Raw genomic sequence first — 6053 nt, 5'->3', positions numbered from 1 at the left:
CCTGCTTTGGGCCGGGCATGCCTGAGCGACTCACTCCCCTTTCGATCTTCGTATTAATAGCAGCTCTGTGAGGGAGCAGGTACTGTTACTATCGTGCCCATTTCTCAGAGGGCAAAACTGAGGCTTTGGGAAGTTAAATGACTTTCCGGAGGTTTCTCAGCTGGAAGGAGCAAAAACCTGGATTTAAACTCGAATAGTCCAACTCCAAAACCAATGGTTTTAATGTAATCCCGGGTGACTCCACAGCACCCACAGTTTGATAAAGATAAAGTCACGATTTCAGCCTCAAAAGCCAACTGCACAGGGATCATGCGCCACGTGGCTTAACAGCAACAAAGGTGACAGATCCTTGGCAGTAAGCCCTTCCCACTCTGGTCGCCTGTTCAACTGCGCCACCTACAGGTTGAGTTGCTCACTGTTTCTTTGGAGCCACATGGAGTTCGTTCATTCCTTTGTTCGTTCCTTCGTTCATTCATTCATTCATTCATTAATTCATGTGACGTGTCATTCCACAGACATTTATTAATTTCTGTTCTGGGCCAGGAGCACGGAACTGGGCAGGATGCTGGGGTACAAAAGATGTCTGTAGTCTAGCACAGGAGACAGACACTTAAACTATCGTAATACAGGATCAACTGATAGTGAAAAGGGAGAGAAGAAAGGAGGGCTGCCTGGAGGAAGAGCATTTTCAGTTAAGATCTGAAGGATGAGTAGAAGTTATCCAGACAAAGTATGGTCAAGAAATGTGTACCAGGGCCAGGCACAGTGGCTCACGCCTGTAATCCCAGCACTTTCAGAGGCCAAGGCGGGAGGATGACTTGATGCCAGAAGTTCCAGACCAGACTGGGCGACACAGTAAGACCCTGCCTCTACAAAAGAAATTTTTAAAAAATTAGCCAAGCATAGTGGCTCACACCTGTGGTCCTAGTTATTCAGGAGGCTGAAGTGGGAGGATCACTTGAACCCAGGAGTTGGAGGCTACAGTGAGCTATGATTGTACCACTGCACTCCAGCCTAGGTGACAGAGCAAGACCCTTCAAAAGAAAGAAAAGGAAGGAAGGAAGGAAGGAAGGAAGGAAAGGAGGGGAAGGAGGGGAAAGAGGGGAAGGAAGGAAGGAAAGAAGGAAGGAAGGGAGGGAGGGAGGGAAGGAGGGAGGGAGGGAAGGAAGGAAGGGAGGGAGGGAGGGAGGAAGGAAGGAAGAGAAATATGTTCCAGGCAGAGAGAACAGCATGGATGAAGACCCCAGGGTGAGCACAGGCACAGCAAAGACTCTCAGTCCTCAGTTACATGAGGAACCAAGCCAAGTTCCACGTGACTGACACACAAAGTAAGAGATGCCAGTGAGTGGCTTCCACGTTTTCTGTCATCTCACTGCCTCCATTCTTTGAGATGGCCAATCGAGGTTGTCTCAGCCTTATGCAAAGCATAATGCAAGTATAGCTTTGAGGCAAGGGTGCAATCATAGCTCACGGTAACCTCAAAACACCGTGCCTTCTACACAGGAAAACCTGAGCCCTCTCTGGAGAGATGAAGAGTGGTAAGAGGTGGTGGGGGAGGGGAGCAGCTCATAATGGGTCTTGCAAGTCAGGTTAGCTCATTTGGCCTTTTTTGAGCAAATGGCAAACGGCGAGTCATTAAACGTGTGGTGATAGGAGACCAGACCAGCTTCTCCTTCTCACTGGAGAACTCTGGGAACAGAGAGACTGTTTGGCTGCCTTTAGCTTCCTAGGAAGCCTGGACCAACAAATGCATGCTTCTCAGTTTGGAAATCGTAACTGAGTCCAGACTTAGACCACTCACTGTGTGACAGCCAGTAAGTTGAGAGACAAGTAGTCAGAGCAAGGAAAGCGACTGTATTTTGGAAAGCCAGCAAGCTGAGAAAACGGCAGACCAATGTCCTAAAAAGCTGCCTTAAAAGGCATGAATCTGGGCTGGGCGCAGTTGCTCACGCCTGTAATCGCAGCACTTTGGGAGGCCGAGGCAGGCGGATCATGAGGTCAGGAGATCGAGACGATCCTGGCAAACACGGTGAAACCCTGTCTCTACTAAAAATACAAAAATTAGCCGGGCATGGTGGCACGCACCTGTAACCTCAGCTACTTAGGAGGCTGAGGCAGGAGAATCGCTTGAACCAGGGAGTCAGAGGTTGCAGTGAGCCAAGATCGCCATTGCACTCGAACCTGGTGACAGAGGGAGACTCCGTCTCAAGAAAAAAATAAAAATAAAGATAAAAAAGGCATGAATCTGAAGCTTCTTTTTATATTGGGGAAGGGGGAACAAGGTGGGGTTGAGCTCAGCGGGTAACTGGTGACCACAGACATCTGGGCATCAGCAAGAGTCCGAGGAGGTTGCAGAACTTCTTTGTCCTTGGTGAGATCACGATGCCCCTATAAATATTTAATTCAACATTGTTATTTGTGTGCACATCCTCATCTCCTTGGGGTTTAGTTTTGGGAAGGGGCCACTCTCATCCTTGCTTTGAAATTAAATTAGAAACAACATTTGTCCCATAGTTAGCTTGGCCTATGTGCAGGAGTGAGCAAAGGCAGTTCTCTTGTGAGGTTAGAAGCAAGATGGAGTCAGCTATGTCAGATTTCTGTCACTGTTACATAATCATATGACTTATTTTTTTTGAGGCGGGAGTAGGGTGTTGAAGGCAGTTGCTCTAAAGGCCAGGGAAGGAGAGGATGTTTCTGCCCAATGCCATTGGTCTATCAGCACCCGTTGTCCCCTGGAGCAGGACCCAAGGGAAGGACTCAGCCCAGAGCTGCTCACACTTTGCCAACCTTGCCCCAACCATCTCCAGCTGCCTCATAAGCCCCCTTCTCCTAATAGAGACCAAGGGGCCTCTGCAGCAGAGATCCCCCAACTTCCTCCTCTCTGCAACTAGATTCTTGAGCATCTTCCTGCTCTCCTTCCAGACCTCGTCTCCACTCCAGGAGAAGCATCTCCTCTTTTCCTTTGAGTCTAACTTCTCTGTCCTGTTTTCTAAGACTGACTTCCACCTATTGTCCCATTTCTCTTGAGTCTTCAATATTTTTTTCATCCTCCCCCTGCCAACAAGCATACTTAAGTTTCCAGAACTAAACAAACAACTCTTTTCTTCATCCTGGCCACCATCTTTCCTTTTCTCTCTCCCTTTCTCTACTGTCACACTTTTCTCTACAAAAGCAACCTCTGTTCATGGCCCTGCTTCCTCATGTTAGGGAAGTTTGTGTAACATCAGCAAGGCTACCACTCCTTAAGCATTCTCTATCTGCCAGTTCTGTGTCACTTTGTATACATTGAGCTCATTCATTTCTAATACAGCCATGTGAATTTTGATCATCCTCATTTTACAGATGGGGAAACTGAGGCTCAGGGGAGGGACAGTGAAGTTAATTGCTTAGTCATACTACTGGCTCCAAAGCCTGCCTCTAACCACTCTGCTCCACCGTCCTAATGAGCCTCCTATGAGAGTAGCCGCCTGTCATTCCTTGATGTATCCCTAGTATATTTGAGGCACTCAGTAAATATTTAGTGACTGAATCAATGTTCAAATACTTTAATGACTTTTTGCCAGCTTGTCTGGAGGCCTTTCCTGCAAAGTTTTATAATTTAGTCATAAATACCATTGGTTGTAATGTTATATGTATCATTATGTCTCATGATCCCGAAATTACTTTATGAATTAAATATCTTGAAAAATAGAGTGGAATTCAATACAATTCTGAACCCATCTGCCACACGTCTTCATCCTTGCTGTGAAAATGCCAGTGCCTTCTTAAACAGGAGAGAACATTGACTACATACTAACTTGGTTTAGCTCATGAAGTGTACTCAGACATGCATAGTACAAAACAAAAAAAAAATCAAGGAGACAAAAATAATCAAAAGGGATGAATTTAGTAAATCCTGTACAAAATGCTGCAGGCCTGAAAATATTTATTGGAAGAAATATACACATTCAAGAAAGGTTATTCAGTAGACAGAAGAGAGAAAAGGCACCACAAAGATAAAGTGGTACAAATTTGGAAAAATGTTTCACAGAAATAAAAAATTGTTTGAAATTCCTTTAGGCAAAGTGAAGAAAATATATTTTCATTTATATGACCAGGAAACCAAGTGACTGGCTGTAGATAAATGAGCTAGTGTCAATCAGAATGGGTTAAGTCCTGCTGCAGGAACAATCTCAAATCTTAGTGGCTTGACACAGCGAAGGTTATTTCTTGTTCATTTCACATTTCCAGCACAGGTTGATAACTGCTCCATGTTATCTTAATTCTGGGACTCTGGCTGATAGCACATCCTCTACTTAAAATATTACTAAGAGAGGCCGGGCGTGGTGCCTTATGCCTGTAATCCCGGCACTTTGGGAGGCTGAAGCGGGAGGATCACAAGGTCAGGAGTTCGAGACCAGCCTGGCCAACATAGTGAAACCGCATCTCTACTAAAAATACAAAAAAATTAGCCAGGCATGGTGATGCATGCCTGTAGTCCCGGCTACTAGGGAGGCTGAGGCAGGAGAATCACTTGAACCTGGGAAGCAGAGGCTGCAGTGAGCTGAGATCAAGCCATTGCACTCCAGCCTGGGTGACAAAGCGAAACTCCATCAAAAAAAAAAAAAGAATATGACTAAGAGTTTCTTAACTGTGTACTAGCTTTTAATGGTTCTGCTTAGAAGTGACACAAGTCATTTCTGCTTACATTTAATTGACCAAAGCAAATTTCATGGCTAAACAGGAAGGAGTGGGCTCCTGGCAATCTCTGTAATATTGTTCTCCACCTTGAATTGAACATTGAGAACACATGGACACAGGAAGGGGAACATCACACTCTGGGGACTGTTGTGGCATGGGGGGAGGGGGGAGGGATAGCATTAGGAGATATACCTAATGCTAAATGACGAGTTAATGGGTGTAGCACACCAGCATGGCACATGTATGCATATGTAACTAACCTGCACATTGTGCACATGTACCCTAAAACTTAAAGTATAATAAAAAAATATATATATATATATATTGTTCTCCACCTTTCTGCCACAATCCTGAATGTGGACACACCTGCCTTCTCTTACCCTCCCCCACTGGCCTTTGTGGTGCTACCCTGTCTTGCCATGTCCATCTTTGTATCAAGACTTCTGGGTCTTGGAGGCTGGCCTCTCTTCCTCCTCCTTTACCCCTAAGTGCTTCTCAGCTTTCTGCTCTCCTTGCCCAGAGGTGACATGTAAGCCATATCTAGCAAAAAAGATGCGTTCTGTCTGGCCCATACAGGGTAGCTCATATTGTTTGTAATTTGTTTCCAATATTTAAAAACCAAACTGAATGCTCTTCTGCAATTAATTGGAGGATCTGGCCACACTGGACCACATTCCTTTGTGGACACAGGTAGCTCAGCTGAGTAAAGCTGCCCCTGTAGAGGAAGCAGGTGCTTGCATCTCTCCCTGGGCCCACCTGGTCCGCTGATGCTACTTATGTTACTGAATCAGCCACCCGGGAGCTCCAGATATCCCCCTCGGGAAGGGGGAATCTCCTTAATTTAGTTCGTATCTACATGCAAATGACAATTTAAATCACAGTGCAGTCATGCTCTCTTACCTGCATTTCAAGCCTGCCTTTCTAACATCTATTAATCCTTCCTTCTCCCAAGACCATGTCGATGTGGCTCATGATTCTGCCATGTTCAAAACTATGGGCCTCAGGTGAGTTACCGAATCTCTATAACTCCTTAACTCATACGTAAAAATAAAAAAACAAAGTTACTATAAGACATATGAACTTTATGACCCCCTGGTAGGATGCACTGAAATGAACACAACCTCATGTTGGTGGAATCCTTATCTAAAATGCACAACCACAATTTAATCATGAGAAAACATCTGACAAACCCAGATTGAGAGACAGTCTACGAAATAACTGACCAGTGCTCATCAAAAGTGTCAAGGTCGTGAAAGACAAGAAATGGCACAGCCTGGAGGAAACCAAGGAGACACAACAATTAAATGCAATGTGGGCTGCACGCGGTGGCTGACGCCTGTAATCCCAGTACTTTGGGAGGCTGAGGCAGGTGG

This window comes from Pongo abelii, chromosome 18, assembly GCF_028885655.2.
Source record: "Pongo abelii isolate AG06213 chromosome 18, NHGRI_mPonAbe1-v2.0_pri, whole genome shotgun sequence".
Classification (NCBI taxonomy): domain Eukaryota; kingdom Metazoa; phylum Chordata; class Mammalia; order Primates; family Hominidae; genus Pongo; species Pongo abelii.
Note: the sequence above shows the minus strand (reverse complement) of the source record.